Source organism: Loxodonta africana, chromosome 9 (genome assembly GCF_030014295.1).
Source record: "Loxodonta africana isolate mLoxAfr1 chromosome 9, mLoxAfr1.hap2, whole genome shotgun sequence".
In the NCBI taxonomy this organism is placed as follows: domain Eukaryota; kingdom Metazoa; phylum Chordata; class Mammalia; order Proboscidea; family Elephantidae; genus Loxodonta; species Loxodonta africana.
Window position 1 is genome coordinate 111434313 of NC_087350.1, and position 16751 is coordinate 111451063.

General features: G+C 40.5%; 1 protein-coding gene across 1 annotated transcript in view; it reads right to left on the bottom strand.

Annotated features, from left to right (window-relative positions):
- PDCD1LG2 (programmed cell death 1 ligand 2) overlaps nucleotides 1–16060 on the bottom strand; it is a 97702-nt gene extending 81642 nt beyond the window's left edge. The window contains exon 1 of the mRNA XM_064290537.1: nucleotides 16042–16060. The gene's annotated coding sequence lies outside the window, so the exon portion shown is untranslated. The remainder of the gene's footprint in view (nucleotides 1–16041) is intronic.
- Nucleotides 16061–16751: the final 691 nt, after the last annotated feature.

A 16751-nucleotide genomic window follows, 5' to 3' on the forward strand; every position in this document is an offset into this window, starting at 1 on the left:
AAATAGCATCACTAACTGCTCTTCACATGGCTCAACAGCACGTGTATTCTGCAAAACTTAAGACTGCATATTAATATAAACACAGCAACATTTATCTGCTAAGGCACAAGCTATTCCTTGCGAGAACTAATAGGAAAGCTAATGTTATTCTTAGTTTGTAAAATCGTAGTTCAAATTTTAGACACTTTTCTGGTTATGATATTTATAACTTTGTTAAGTTTGTCAACAGGAACTTCTAATTCAAGAGTTACAATATTTAAACCCACTAGTTAGATAATTTAGGAGAAAAGAGGAAAATGGTTTCTTATATCCAGAAAGTAGGACCTTAAAGCATTTCTTATTTTCAGAAAGAAAGACTTAAACACATCAGCAATATTTTTTACATAAAACCCATAGTATCATTGCATTTACTCAGTCTTATGAAGTTAATTTCTGTTCCAAATGACCTGGATTGACCGCAGTCTGTGAACCCACCAGCATCTGCATAAGAGTTCTGGGAATCTTGACTGAGTCTAGTCACAGTCCCTTTCATAAGTCCAACACAGTCCATCTTTTTTTTTGTTAAGATATTCTGGTCAAATATTTTCAGAAAATCAGCAAAGTAAAAACTTATCTGCAGATGACAAAACTTAATATGACTATAATTAATTTATAAACATAACTCTTAATAGTGAAAGACCTCATAGAAATTCATTACAAGCATAATGTAAAGGCCAAATAAAATCAGTTAAAAAAACTTTAGATAAAAACATTTCTAAATATAACCATTAACTGTATTTTAAAGGGCTTCAGTCATAATGCATAACAGCCTTGACTAAGAACATACCACGATTATCAAGTCTCTAAATATCTGAATAGTAATAATAATAAAAAAAAAAAACTTCATAGGTAAATGATATGAATTCCTCAATTAAGCCATTGGCTTCAATGGTGTTAGATTAAAAAAATCAAGTTTTAACCAAGTTAGCAATAAAGAAATAATAAAACTATGGCATAATATTAGGCATTTGCTGTATAATATTAGGCAAAACAGAAGAGGAAATATTAACATGTGAATTTTAACCCAATCAAGAATTAGGCACTTCTCTTGATTTTAACAACACATATAATTTATAACATGCTAAATAAACTTTTTTTTAGCAATTTTCCTTTATAGAATTTTTTTTGTGACTATGAAGTTTCAAAGTTGTCAGGAGTTTCATAAGTTACTGTGAAACAATACTTAAGTTATTTAACCAAAGAGCTTTAAGTTAAAAAAAAAAAAAACCTTGGCTTTTTTTTTTTTTTTTTCCTAAAGCCATGTGGTTTGATTTTCAACTCAGGAATATTATTCTAATGAGAGATCAAACCTTTGTCTTTGAGGCAGATTACACAAAGAATAGATTAACTCTTTAGCTCAGTAATCTAAGAAAATTTTGTTATTTTAACAGTGAGAAACCCAATTTTTTGTATATGTTATTTAACATTAAAGCTCTTAAAAATCTCATAAATTAAACCATTAAACTTCAGTCAGGCAGATAAAACTTTTGACCATCATCAAATAAATTTCTTTTTTTTCAATAAACCTCTTAAATGTGCTTTGTTGCATGTCTCTAGTACATCCCTTTAAATTGCAAAAATGAACTCACTAAAGTTCTCCTACAATAGAAAGTACTTGTTTACAGTTCTTTTATGATTGGGATCCACCCAATTTCTGATATAGTAAAACAGCAATTTTCCTTATCTCTTCTGTTTTTTTTTTTTTTGTCTTAAAAGGGTTTCCACCTAGTTGGAAAGAGCCTTTCAAAAGCTTCCCTGGAGCTATATAACCTTCGAGACTAGGGGTGGGGGCTGAGAAGGCCTGATCTTGCCCTGCCCTACCTACATTTTAACTCATGGTAGAAGAAAAGATTAGGTTATTCTAATTCATTTATATAGTTTAAGTTGATCTAGACATTCTTGAAAAACAAAAGATAACTAATTTCTTTCCCTTTTACTGTTCTGGAACTGTTACTTTTACGTTAAGACAAAATTACCTTTTTTCTTTAAAAGAAACACATTTCATATAATATCTAGCTTAAGTTACTTAGAAAGGTTGTGCTTCTAAGATTGACATACAGAACATAAAAATCTTGGTGCAATTTTCAAAAAGACCAATTTATATAAAAGTTTCTCTAAGTTGTTACTAAAAATCTGAATCTTAAGACAGGCACAAGATACAGTTTTTCTGGAAGAGGAAAGAATCGAGGTTCTAAGACAGCCTTAAAAAAACCAACAGCTGTCAGCCACAGCCTCTAACCTGATAAAAAAAACCAAACCCACTTCCGTTGAGTCGATTCCGACTCATAGCGACCCTATAAGACAGAGTAGAACTGCCCCATAGAGTTTCCAAGGAGCGCCAACTTAGATACAATGCTCTAGACCAGAAGCAAGCTCTTAGAACAGAAAGATCACATAAACTCACTGAACAATACCACACAAAACAAGGATATGAGGATTCTAGTTTCTTAAAGTGTTTATAGCAATTTTTGGTAAGATTGACTCAACTCTCTTAGGATTCCCAGAATCCCTATCCCAGGGCCCCAACCTCCCCAGACATGCCACTCCAAACTAGCGTGTGCATAGTAAACTTTCTTAGACCAAAACAGCTCTGGAATCTGGTGGGGGGTTTTGTACAAGTAAAGATTGGGATAACAATGTTACAAGGATTCAGGGGTATGAGTACACATGAATAGACATACAAAGAAAGTTTAGACTGACACAAGACTAACAGACAAGGGCGACAGAGGGTGATCTTGAAGGCCTCAACCTCCCAGACTCCCTTGTTCCAATGGCTGCCACCCCAACCCTCCAACTCTAGAGTTCCCCAGAGTCCCTCTCTGCAACCTTACTCCTGAATTTGGTCATCCAGGGTGCCACTCTTCCCAGAAACCAAGGGCTAGGATCCAGTTCCAGAAGCCACACTGGTCTGTCCTATCTGCCCTGGCCCTGAGTGCAACAGGGAGAGAGTTGCAGACTCATTTTAGGATCCTAAACAGGTCTTGCCTTTTTGCTCACTTCCAGGAATGTAATCGGGACCAGTGGTGCCATGGAGAGCCTGAGTCAGACCTGCTCCTTCGGGGACGAACAAGGTCCCCAGTGGCCACTAGATAAAAGAGCTGCTAACCAGGCCCAAGACCTGTCCTGGGGCCACCATGTCTCGGATGGCTAGAGCCCCACGTTGGGTGTCAAAATTTGCTACCACAATTTCGAGGGTCAGAGCCTCCTGCCTCAGATAGCCAATTCCTAAGACAGGGGTGAGGTGAGTAGCAAGAGCTTTAATGTGTATCGATACACAGGAGACAGAGGGGAATGATCTCATCCAAAGCCTGTCTCCCTCAAATGGAGACTGGCTCAAGACTTATAGGGTAAAATCCCGGGTTTCAGAAACTTGTGGAATGTTATTCTCTCCTGGGGTGGTTCTGGTGATCATCGTCCCAAGGTATTATCTCATCTGCCTGAGACAGATAGGGTTAACTGTGCCAGCAACTGAACAAAAGAGGTGTTATAAGCCCTAGTCTTTCTTCTCTTTTCAAGTCAGTCTTTTGGAGAGGCTCGGATCCCCACTGACTCCTTTTGCTTGACTCAAGCAAAATAAAGCTTGCTGAAGGTAAAGGAAAAGACAAGGACCCTTTGTGTCAGACTGGCGATTGGTAACAATATTTGGTGAGCCAACCAGGAGACTAGGGGCTCCAATTAACCCCCAGTTAAGGGACGCAGAGTAGAGTGACTGAGCCTCTGGAATAGACCTCTCCTCAGAGACAAGCGGCCACCCAAAAATTTTTGTCTGGTGTCTCTTTGAAGCTGTAAGTTCAGGTGACTCTCCCCTCATCTCTCCTTCCCCCTTCAGCAACCTTTATTATCCTCTTTTTTTTTTTTTTTTCTGAGTACCTTGTCTTCATTTCTTTTTTTGTCTCTCTCTTCTTCTTTTCTCTTTCCACCAAACGGGTCACAAGCCCCAACAAAGGGGGTTTCGTGGAGAGTGTTCCGGTCATTTGGCTTTCGTGACAGAGAGTTTGGGGACAAGGAATAAGTCCTTGTTAGGGGCTGACCACCCCATATCCCAAGGGTGGGTTATGGACCTCAGACAGAGCCATGGAGAGCGCCTGCAGAGTGGGTCACAAACCCCATCAAAGGGTCGAGGAGAGCACTCGGTAAATTGAGTGGGTCATGAGCCTCCGATAAGAAGCTCCAGAGAGTGCTCTGGAGCAGGTCACGTACTCCCAGCGGAAGGTTGCAGAGAGCGCTCCTCTCCGGTAGTCTACTTCCTTGACTTTTTTTTTCTTTCTTCTTTTCTTTCATTTTTAAACTATTCTTGGTTTTGGTGACTCTAGAGATTCGGCAGGCATATGAGTGTTGGCGGCAGTTGTTTCTGTGTGTCTGGATGTTGTCTGTCTCTGGTTCTTGCACCCTGCTTCTGGGGAATGGATGTAGAGGTCTCTGTTCGGATTGAGAGATTGAAGCCCCTCCATTTGCTGTTGGAGATAAGAGGTACGTAGAAGATGGGGGTGGAGATTCAGATATTCCCCGTAATGTGTTAGACCTCACTAAGCCCTTTCTGCCTTGTTTGGCTCCAGCGCTCTCTGTTGTCTGATGTGTGACTGGGGCTGTCTGGGAAGGCTGAGGCTATGAGATTATCTCAGTCGCCTCTGCCTGTGTCTTATGTGTAATGTGTGTTGCGTGGAAACTGATTGGTGACCAGAAATTCAGGATGAATTGGAACATACTTGTAGAGACTCCTGAAAATTTATTGATTGGGCTGTTTACTGAACATTTGGTCATTTTTTGCTCCAGATGGTTTAAAGAAAAAAGATAACTTTGTCTTAAAAGAAAAGCAACAGTTCCAGAACAGCAAAAGAGAAATAAATTGTTATCTTTTGCCTTTCAAGATGTCTGGAATTGGGATGACTCCCTCCAGTCTCCAGTCTCCCTAGCTAAGAATTGAATTCATTTACAAAATTGCTAAAGGGCTTTGGTATTTACTGGGTAGATGGCCTTTCAAAATGCCTCTGTATGTAAACAAATCAGAACGGGCTAATCTTGTCTTCTACCCTGAGTTAAAAAGTAGGTAGGGTGGGGCAAAATCAGGCCTCCTTAGCCCCCAGCCCTCGCTGCCAAGGTCAAATAGAAATCACAATGAAATGGCCTGCAGAAATGTTTAATTAGTCAGTGGAACAGAAACTTTGTGATGTCCAAAGCCAGTTGATAAAATTAAAAAAAAAAAAAACCAGTGCCGTCGAGTCAATTCTGATTGGAAAAATATGAGAAATAGTAAACGTCAAATGAAAATTTGGAATATTTAAAGAAACTTTATTTCAGTTAGTTATGTTTTATGATACACAAGCTTAAAATAATTTCTAAGATCTTTTATTGATGTTAAATTGAATCTGCTTCAAAGACAAAGGTTCAGTTTGTCATTAGAATAAGATTCCTAAATCAGAAACCAAGCCACATGGCTTTAAGAAAAAAGCTAAAGTTTTTATTTTAAGGTCTTTCAGTTAAATAACTGAAGTATTGTTTCTTGGTAACTTATAATAAACTCCTGACAAGTTCGAAAGCCACGAAAATTTTGTAAAGAAAAAGTGCTAAGAAGGTTTATTTAACACATAAATTACATAGGACGTGTTGTTAAAACCATAAGTGCCTGATTCTTTCTCTTTGGCTTAAAATTTATATGTTAGTATTTCCTCTTGTGTTTTTGCCTATTATTAGACAACAAATGTATAATATTATGTAATCTTAATTGCTAACTTGGTTGCAAATGTATTTATTTTTTGAATCCAGCATCATTAAAGCCAAGAGTTTGAATGGAGAAATCACATCGTTTACCTGTGAAGTTATTTTTGTTGCTATTCAGGTATTTGGAGACTTGACGGTCTTGGTATATTCTTGATATATCCTGACTATATGGTATCACATATCAAGATTATTATGTGTTACATCCAAAGTTCTTTAAAAATATGGTTCTAAAACTTTTTAAAACTGATTTTATTTAGCCTTTGCGTTGTGCTTGTAATTAATTTCTATCAGGTCTTTCACCATTAAGAATTATGTTTACAAATTAGTCATGACCATATTAAGTTTTGTCATCTACAGATAAGTTTTTACTTTCTGAAAACATTTGACCAGAGTATCTCAACAAAAAAAGATGGACTCTATTGGACTTATGAAAGGGACTGTGACTAGGCTCAATCAGAATTTCCAAAATTCTTATGTAAATGCTGATGGGTTCGCAGACTGCGGCTGATCCAGTATCACGTGAAACAGAAGTTAACTATATAAGGCTGAGTAAGAGATATGATACTATGGGTTTTATGTGGGAATATTACTGATGTTTTAAGGTTTCTCTTTCTGGAAATAAGAAATGCTTTAAGGTCCTACTTTCTGGAGATAAGAAACCATATTCCTCTTTTCTCCTAAATTATCTAACTAGTGGGTTTCGATATTGTAACTCTTGAATTAAGAGTCTTGGGTTTGGTAGAATGTAGTTGTTGCCGAGGCACATGGAAAGCAGTTACTGATGCTGCTTATGCGTAGACAAACACCTCCTGAGATTGGTTTCCTGGGTTCAGAGACCTTAGGGTCATGGTTTCATTGGTTATTTCAGACAATTGGCCTAATGTTAGTGTTTCTATCCTACCTCCTGATTTGCTGTATGGTGCCTGAGATCTTCAAAACAGATAGTGATTGAGCATTTTGAGCAAAGGTTCTATAACAAGATCATGATACGAGAGAGTTGTATGTCATTCTCCCAGAATCCAGATTTCTGGCTTTCATAAAGGTTGGGGCAGCCCACAGAGGCCATTGCCTTTGGGTGTCCTTTCGAACCTCGAGCTTTGGAAAAAAAAAAAACGGATTCCTGAAGCCACTTTGAGGTAAACAATTGTGCAGATAAACTAACAAGATTATTTTTGCTCTGGGTGTTGTGCTTTTTTTTTTTTTTTTAAGAATTCAGTCTGTTTTGAGAAACTGACTCCCAAGATCAGTAAATAGAGTTATGTTTAGGATAAGTCAGTAATCGGTTTATTCAGTCTTCAAGACAATGTTGTATAAAATACCTGTCTACTGTTTATAATCAAACTCTCACCCTCTTGCTATACAGAAAATTACATATCTTAAGAAAACAAGGTTCTCAGAGAAGATCGAGCTCATGAGTCAGGCTCCAGTTTGTCTTAGATTCCACTTCTGCTTCTGAGAAAGTTACCTATTAACCCATGACTGTTAATAGGTAAACCAAGGAGGGGGAGCGTGCCTTCAGGGAGAACACTTACTATGTTTTAGACAGATTAACTGGAGACCTCCGACAGGAGAAGTCCAACCTGTATTATCTTGCTAATCATGAATTCTCTAATGAAAACTTAGTTGTCATATGTAAGTTTTTCTATATTTTCTGTTTTCTCTGGGCAAACTTTGTATGTTCCTTCTAGACATGTTTTTATGTGATATATTCACCTATACTAGTTTAGATGATCCCTTTCCAACTGATAGTGGATTTATGTAGACAATGTCTTGTTTAAATTCCTGATAAATGCATACAGAGTATACTTTGGGAACTTCAAGATTAAATCTTTAGATATCCATATTAAATATTACAAAAAAAAAATTTCAAAGGTAATGTTAAATGTGTTACCCATTGTAAAACAAGAGTCGGAAGAAAAAAAAAAAAAAAAACAGCCTGTTGGTCCAACCCTCAGGGTATGGTGGGTAATTTTAATTCCTATTTACAATATATTTGAATTGGAGAAATCTTTAAGAAATTTATCAATCACTATGGGACAAATAACAGATGAAGTTGCTAATGGGATGGAAACACAACAGTGATCTCTGGCCTCATTAAGCCAAGGTGATATGACATAACAGAATAGCCTTAGATTTTTATTTATTGGTCCAAGAAAAGTGTAGTCTGTGCTGTAACAAATACCTCTTGTTAAATAACACAAGAGAAGTAGAACACATAGAATTGGACGACAAGCTACTTGGTTATACACTGTAACACCCTTACAAACACCAGATTTATTGGTTTGGTTACTATCAAGAATAAGTACATGAGCTAGGTCACTACTGCAAGGGATAGTCCTGATAGTGTTAGACATAATAAAATTTATCCTCTATTGTCTTACACACTTAAAAGGAAAAAGAAAAGCCTCGGGCTAAAACATTGGTGTACATTGAGTCTGCAGTTGATGAGAACTTTGCTTACTTAAGATCCTGTTGAAGAACCAGATGGTATCCAGTGGAAAGCCAGCACTGTGAGTTTAAAGAGCCTGCAGTGGCTGCCATCTAGGAGCTCAACTAAGTCCAGGTATTGATCATCGATGTGTCCTCTGTCCTTGAGCATAGAGAAAGTAACCCAGCTGGACCTGGGCTCACAAGGACTCACAAAGACACATCAACTGAGCCCTGAGATAAAGACAAGAGATGAGACTGTCCTGAAAATTATCTTTTAGAGAATTTTTCACATAAAGCCAATCAAACAAAACACAAAAGACTTTCCACTCTTATCTTTTTTTTCCATTAGCATTTAGTAAATAGGAAATTTGCTGGACCAATAAACTCCCAAAATCCTGACAAATTGCCAGCCAATAACACAGTCCCTGGAATTGATCCAGAATGGGACAACTATTCAAAGGAGAACATGAGTAGGCTGAGGCATTATAGAAAGTGCTTACTAAAAGGCCTTAAAACTGGGGTACAAAAACAGAAAAACCTCTCAAAAATTTATGAAGTAATTCAAGGACCTAAAGAAAGCCCCTCTGAGTTTCTTGAAAGAATTTTTCAGGCCTTCCAGAGACGCACTGACATAGATCCTGAAGTAACTGAAAATCAATGAATGGTTAATATGATCTTCATAGGACAAAGCTCTATAGATATCCAAAAAAACTCCAGAAATTGGATGGAGGACCAGACTGCAGCTGGTGAGGTAGTCACCCACCTCCACTAGCAGGGATGGGTTGTAAACAAGGGAAAGTACAGGGGCCTGGCTTGTCAGTCAAGTACTTGAGTGTTATCTGGTTATGTAAGGGAGTGATGCCTGAAGTCGTGATAAGGTCCAAGCCTACCCCTGCCCAGAAACTATGAAGTAACGACAGGCATTTGTTGGGTTCCTAGAATATTGGTGCTCCTTCAGAACCCATGTAGCCCACACCCTGTGACCCCTGTATAGGTTAGTGAAGAAAAAGTGAGACTAAAATAAACAAAAAGATTGGGTGAGAAAGTGATACAGGAGGATAGAGGAGAAGAGAATGAGTGAGAGAGAGAAAGTGAGACTGGGGAGAGTTCTAGAAAGTGAGGGAGTGAGAAGGAAAGAGCCCATCAGAAAAGGGAGACAGAAACACAGAGGATGTAAAGAAAAGAACAGTGTGAGATTGAGAAACAAAAGAGGGGGAGGCCAAGATATTTAGTAGTCAGTGCGGGAGGCGCTCCCCTCTATTACTTGGTTTCTACCCTTTTTGGGCCCCCTAGTTGTTATACTTCTACTTCTGATTTTTGGGCCTTGTCTCCTCAAGCTTCTGATAAAGTTTGCGTCCTCTATGTTACAACAATTCCAAGATGATGCAAGGTTTCCAGCCCATTTCTGAAAGTGAGACTGCCAGTCCTTACAAAACTTTAGACCAGGTAGGGAGCGATTTCTACTCTGCTAGGCAGGCTAACAACCCAGTGTCAGCTTGAAGAAGTTACAGAAGAGACCTCCACCCCTAAACTACACCCTTATAAAGAATCATGAGTATGAACTCCCTCAGGGGGGATTGAGACAGACAGGGTTAACTGTGCCAGCAGCTGAACAAAAGAGGTGTTAAAAGATTACCATCTAGAAGTTGGGTAAACAGGAACCACACCCTGTCAACATTAGATAAGGCTGAAACAACCCGTGAATTACTATCTCCTTCTTAGTGTTTTTCCAGTCCCTTCCCCCTTTACAGGCTCCTGCATGCATGGAACAAAGTGTGACCGCTGTCTAACCTTCCTTAGCCCTCCAAAGATGGTGATGTAGTGCAAAAGATCAGTGTGCTTGTGCTGTATCCCATAATAAGTGATACCAAGGGCTGCCAAGAGGACTCCATCTTGAATATCAGTGGGTTCCATCTTGGATTCCAGACGCGCGTGCAACCTAATTAACATGCACCACCATTCTGAGAAGCACCCGCCCCTTGAAAGAAGCCCACTAAATATTCATTACTCTATTGTCTCCACCGAACCCATATAGGCTCTAGCCTTGCTTCTCTTTTCAAGTCAGTCTTTTGGAGAGGCTTAGATCCGCACTGACTCCTTTTGCTTGATTCAAGCAAAATAAAGCTTGCTGAAGATAAAGTTTGTCTTTCCCATGTATCCTTACTTGGGAAAAGACAAGGACCCTTTGTGTCAGATTGGCAATTGGTAATATGCCCAGGGGGTGACTAGTCTCCTGGGGTGATTTTGGTGGTCATAAGACTTTCTTAGATCATGTCATTTGTTTTTACAGTCTGAAAAGGACATTAGTCATTAGTAAAAATTCAGCAAGGAAAAAGGGACTGAGCAGTCAAGAATAAGTTTAGAAGAAAGAAAAATGGCGTAGGTGCTGTTCATGTCATGGCCGAGCAGCCTGTTCCATGTGGGTAATAACAAATTGTGGAAAACATTGTGAAGAGTGGGAATTCCAGAACACTTAATTGTGCTCATGAGGAACCTATACATAGATCAAGAGGCAGTCGTTTGAACAGAACAATGGGATACTGCGTGGTTGAAAGTCAGGAAAGGTGTGTGTCAAGGTTGTATCGTTTCACCATACCTATTCAGTCTGTATGCTGAACAAATAATCCCAGATGCTGGACTCTATGAAGAAGAAAGGGACATCAGGATTGGAGGAAGACTCATTAACAACCTGCATTATGCAGATGACATAATCTTGTTTGCTGAAAGTGAAGACGAATTGAAGCACCTACTGATGAAGATCAAAGACCGCAGCCTTCAGTATGGATTACACCTCAACATACACAAAACAAAAATCCTCACAACTGGACCAATAAGCAACATCATGATAAATGGAGAAAAGATTGAAGTTGTCAAGGATTTCGTTTTACTTGGATACGCAATCAACACCCATGGAAGCTGCAGTCAAGAAATCAAAAGATGTGTTGCATTGGGCAAATCTGCTGCAAGTGTTGAAAGGCAAAGATGTCACCTTGAAGACTAGAGTGCAGCTGACCCAAGTCATGGCGTTTTCCATTGCCTCATATACATGTGAAAGCTGAACAATGAATAAAGAAGACTGAAGAAGAGTTGACACCTTTGAATTGTGGTGTTGGAGAAGAATATTGAATATACTATAGACTTCCAAAAAACCAAACAAATCTGTCTTGGAAAAAGAATGGCCCGAATGCTCCTTAGAAGCAAGAATGGCAAGACTAAATCACACGTACTTTGGACATGTTATCAGGAGGGATCAACCCCTGGAGAAAGGACATCATGCTTGGTAGAGTAGAGAGGGTCAGCAAAAATGAGGAAGACCCTCAAGGAGATGGATTGACACAGTGGCTGCAACAATGGGCTTAAGCATAGCAATGATCGTGAGGATGGTGCAGAACCAGGCAGTGTTTTGTTCTGTTGTACATAGAGTCGCTATGAGTCAGAATCGACTCAACAGCAACTAACAACAACAACAAACATTGACCTCTTACCTTTTCGAAGTCATTGTATAAACTGTGGAAGATTCATAGGAGGATTCATTTAAGAAAGGGTCCCTGCTCTTAAAGACATCATAGTATAGTTAGAGGATTAAAACTTGAACACATGAAAAAAACATAAGAACTAGTGTAAAAGGGCACTGGTGGTTCAGTGGTAGAATTCTTGCCTTCCGTGTGGGAGTCTTGGGTTCTAGTCTAGCCAGTGCACCTCATGCACAGCCACTACCCATCTGTCAGTGGAGGCTTGGGTGTTGCTATGATGCTAAACGGGTTTCACTGGAGCTTCCAGACTAAGGCAGACTAGGAAGAAAGGCCTCGTGATCTACTTCCAGAAATCAGCCAATGAAAACGCTTTGGATACGATCTGATCTTCAACCGACCATGGGGATAGTGCAGGACCAGGTAGCATTTTCTTCCACTATGCATGGGGTCCCCATGAATCAGCGGTGTTGAAGGCAGCTAACAACAACAATAACAGTGTAGGAGGAATATTAAAAATGTAAAAACCATGGAAGTTAACTGAAGGAAGGGAGACTTCCCAGAGGGGGATTTGAGCTTTGCAACACTGATAGAATTTAGACACTTTAAGCTGTTCTGGAGGGCACTGCAGGTAGCCCTGAAGCAAAGTCTCAGAAGTGTGAACGCAGAGATGTGTTGAGGTGACAATGACAAGACTAGCTTGCCTGGAAATTTATGTTGAGATGAGAACATCAAGGGCTTAATGCCAGGCAGAGAGCTCCAATGGGGAGATAATAGCAGTCATCAGAAACTGAGTGACAAGACCAGGGATGTACAGTGTTTGGGAAAAAATTAAGTCTGATTTTTTTTTTCCCCCAGAATAGAATGGGGAGGGGGGTATTGAAGGAGAGCCACTCAATTAGAGGATCATTGTATTCATCTAGATGTTTGGTAACAGGGTCCAATTTAGGGTCAGAGAAAGGAAGGAAGGGAGAGGAAGGTATAACTTTTCATAAAACAATTGACAAGCCATTGACAAAACCATTGGCAATTGATTAACCATACAGGAAAGAAAAAGAGAAGCAACAAGGCTGACTGTGGTTTTGAGGTGGGACTATCAAGACAATGTTAGCACCATTGGGGGAAAAAAAGGAAATATAAGGTCAGGAGCTGATTTTAGAATGAAGAAAATGAACTGATTTTGAGTCATGGAGTTATGCAAAGCATCCAAGAAAAACATAGGTCCAGAGTTCGGGTAGTAATTTAGGGCTAGAGATTAAGAAGTCATTTCAAATATGAAGATGTTAGTTGATACTGGGAAGTGAATGAACTCTCTGAGGGGCAGATTATAAAAAGAGAGTTTAGAAAGATAAAGTCTGAACTCAAGGAGTAACAAAAATTTGGAAAGCAGGAGCAGGGCGTCAGGGAAGGAGGCAGAGAAGAGGTGGCCAGAAGAATGGCCCCAGAGTGGAGTCCTGGAGGGCACAGGAGGAAAACCTTAAGAAGCATAGGCTGGGGAATCTGGCCCCAGGGCTGGTAGAGAAGGCTGGAAGCATCGGGGTGATTGGCTGAATAATATTCCAGATTCCTTTATCCGTCCTGGAATTCTATGAGTTGATCTGGAGGTTGGTTGTTGTTGTTGGAATTCTATGAGTTGATCTGGAGGTTGGTTGTTGTTGTTCGCCACCATCAGATCAGCCCCCGACTCATAGCAACCCCATGCACAGTTGGATGAAATACCACCCAGTCCTGCACTACACCCGTGGCTGCTTGTGGACCCAACTGTTGGGGTCTGTAAGGGTTTCATTGGATGATTTTTGGAGTAGATCACCAGGCCTCTCTTCCTGTCTGGAAGCTGCACTGAAACCTGTGAAGCGTCATAGCAACACACAAACCTCCACTGACAAATGGGTGGTGGCTGAACACAAGGTACGTTGGCCGGGAATCGAACCTGGGTCTCCTGCATGGAAGGTGAAAATTCTACAACTGAACCACCAATGTCCAAAGACCCGAGGGAGCCCAGCTGCCGTAGAGAAGGATGTGCCATGAGGAGGTCAGACTGTGTTTCTCTCATTATAGGGTAAGCCAAATAACCCACAGCAAAGGCATGTGGTGTATTTGGACATTGTCATGTGGAAAAAAAAAAAAAAGACATGTGACAATCTGCTGGTCACTGTCCCATGCATCAAACAGCAAGTCAACTTTGAAACATGACCCATAAGCATTTCCTGAAGCATGTCCTCAGAGACAATGTTCACTGCTCAAATATGTCTCTCAAATAAGCCCCACACTGCCTCCTGCATGTGACACAAACATTTCCTTCCTAGTGACTCGCCTGTCCTTTCATCCAATAAATTTATTCAACAATTCAACAAGTACCCACTGAGCATCTGTATGTGTTGCCAGGCACTGTGGTAGGCCCCGAGAACTCAGAGTATCCAAAAGGGTGGCCCTTGGCCATGGGAGCTCCAGTTAAAAGGAAGGGCTCACAGAAGGAGATCTGGGGAGAGGACAACCTGGGGGCAGTACACAAAGAAGAGCCCACTGGTAGTGAGAACTCAGGAAACCAAGTGAACAGGACAGGCTATGAGTGGCAAGAGCAGCCTGGGTGATCGTGTTCATCCACCCACAGAACCTCAGGCTTGAAAGAAGCTTGGGGAACATTCAGGTCCAATGCACTGTCTGGCTCCTGCACACACTGAATAATCTTATTTTTTGTCAATTCATGTCTATTGTTCCCTCCTACAGAGCACAGAATTTCAGAGTTAGAGGCAGTGCCGATGAGTAGGTAATCTGGCTTGAGCTTCACCTCCCCAACTCCATCCCTTCCCCCATGAATACACTGTTATCTCTTTTGCTCCATGTACCCAGGTGGTGAGCAAGAAATACCAATAATCACAGTTTTTAAAAACTTTGCTACCCTTTCTCTGATCATTTTATCTGGAAAAACAAGCCCTTTAGCAGGTCCCAAATCATATTCTTCTTAGATAATGGTTATCTGTACTAAAACCTTTCAAGACTGGTGGTATATATAGCTATTTTTTGTACCCCTGGGGTTCACTGGGAAGCTGCAGTCCCACAGGCAGTAGCGCTGTTGGCAGACAGGGTCCTATTAAAAGTTTGAAACGGAAAAAACAGGTGTGTGCTGCAAATTACTGTTTTTATGGGGTCTTGTATGAGGTGGTGCTGAATCATTCAATTTTTGGTAGGAAAAACACAAACTTGGAAAATTTTTATTTGGCACACCTATGTACCTCTGGACTCTGGGGTTAAAATTTGTGTTCATAAGCGGTACACATATGTACCTCTGGATTCTGAGGGTATGGTTTGTGGAATGAAGCATAAAACAAAAAACATTACCTACGAAAATTTCAGACACACTCAATGATTCAGCACCTCTTCCATTACTGAAAACATAGTATCAACAAATGATTAAAGGGAAAAAATAAATGGGTCGTGAAACAGATAAGCTGGAGCTTCTGGTGGTGTAAATAGCTAACACACTCAGCTACTAACTGAAAGGCTGGAGTTTTGATTTCGCTCAGAGGCACCTCAGAAGAGAGGCTTGGTGATCTATGCAACCCACTGCTATGGAGTTGATTGTAATTCTTAGTGACCCTGTAGACAGAGTAGAACTGCCCCATAGGGTCTCCAAGGCTGTAAATCTTCGTGGAAGCAGACTGCCACATCTTTCTCCTGCAGAGCAGCTGGTGGATTCCAACTGCCAACGTTTTGGTTAGTGGCCAAGTGTCTAACCACTCTGCCACCAGGGCTCCTTAGTGATCTATGGTAGTTCCAAAAATCAGCCACTGAAAACCCCATGGAGCACAGTTCTACTCTGACACACGTGGGGTCGCCATGAGTCGGGGTCGACTCCACAGCACCTGGTTTTTGATGGTACTATAAGCTTATGAGATAATAGTTTTCTTCCTAGCAGCTTGCTCTTCAAGCATAGCTTGTAAACAGAGGCTAGTCTGGAATGTTGACTGCCTGCCAAACCATAATCTGCAAAACATAACCACAAACAGATGTTGGTTGTAGGAAAACAAGTTTCTAACTTCTTATCACTAACCCCAAAAACTCCAGGCTGAGGGACAATCTCAAGAATAAATTCTTCTACATTGCACATTTCTTGTGCAGAAAATATCTCATCTGTTCAAACTCCCCACCAAGAATAATAAGCATAGGCACAAGCAAGAGAAATCCAAGTCTCATCGGACAGGAGGGAATTCACATTTCGTGCCCTTGAGTGGACTCCCAAATTGGAACATCCAGGAGAGTTTCTCCTGCCTCAAATGATGAGGAGAGGAGGTATGCCCACACTTTCCCCGACTCTGTGGCCTCTTCAAGGTCCACAACACAAACTTGCAAAGGATAACAACATTTCAACCCACTTGATACTCACAACAGGACTTGGCACAGCTCCTCAGGCAAAGACGAAAAGGAAAGCAAAACAGCAAATAGTTGCTTTCTGTGTCAGATTTCCTTAGAGAGGTCGACTAAAGAAATGGACCAAAAAAACAAAAAAAACAACCAAACAGTAGCTCCAACCTGGGATTGTTTCTAGCTGGCTGATGGACATAAAAGGAACGGTAACAAAGGTAACAAAAGCCCTCAGAATTTGGGGTTAAGGTATATTAAGCAATAGAAGAAAAGATGTGGTCATCTCAGTCCAGCTCAGGTTTCCAGTAATTTCAGGGTAATTCAGATCAAAACTACGCTGAGGAACTGACTGAGTTCCAGCCAACTGGGAAGTTTTGGTTTGGCTTTTGGCAATGCTCCTTGTGTGTAGCTACCCGTGGAACTGAGTCCTTGGAGAAGCGGGTACACATTTAGGAGTAGGGAAGAGAGGGAAAAGAGGGTACCAGCATGTCCTAGCTGTGTGCCCAGAACCCGACACAGATATCTCATTTTATTTCCAGAGCTGCTGTGGATCATGCAACTTTTCCTCCATTGCATGGCTGAGTTTGAATTCAGACCTGTGACCCCCACTATACCATTGAGGCTTTTCAGCAGTGGAATAAAAACCAGGTGGCAAGAGAAGGGCAGCTTAATTTTGATGTCTTTTTTGGTGTATGTTGTTGACGGTTTCTTTTTCCCACTTAATTTTTTGTG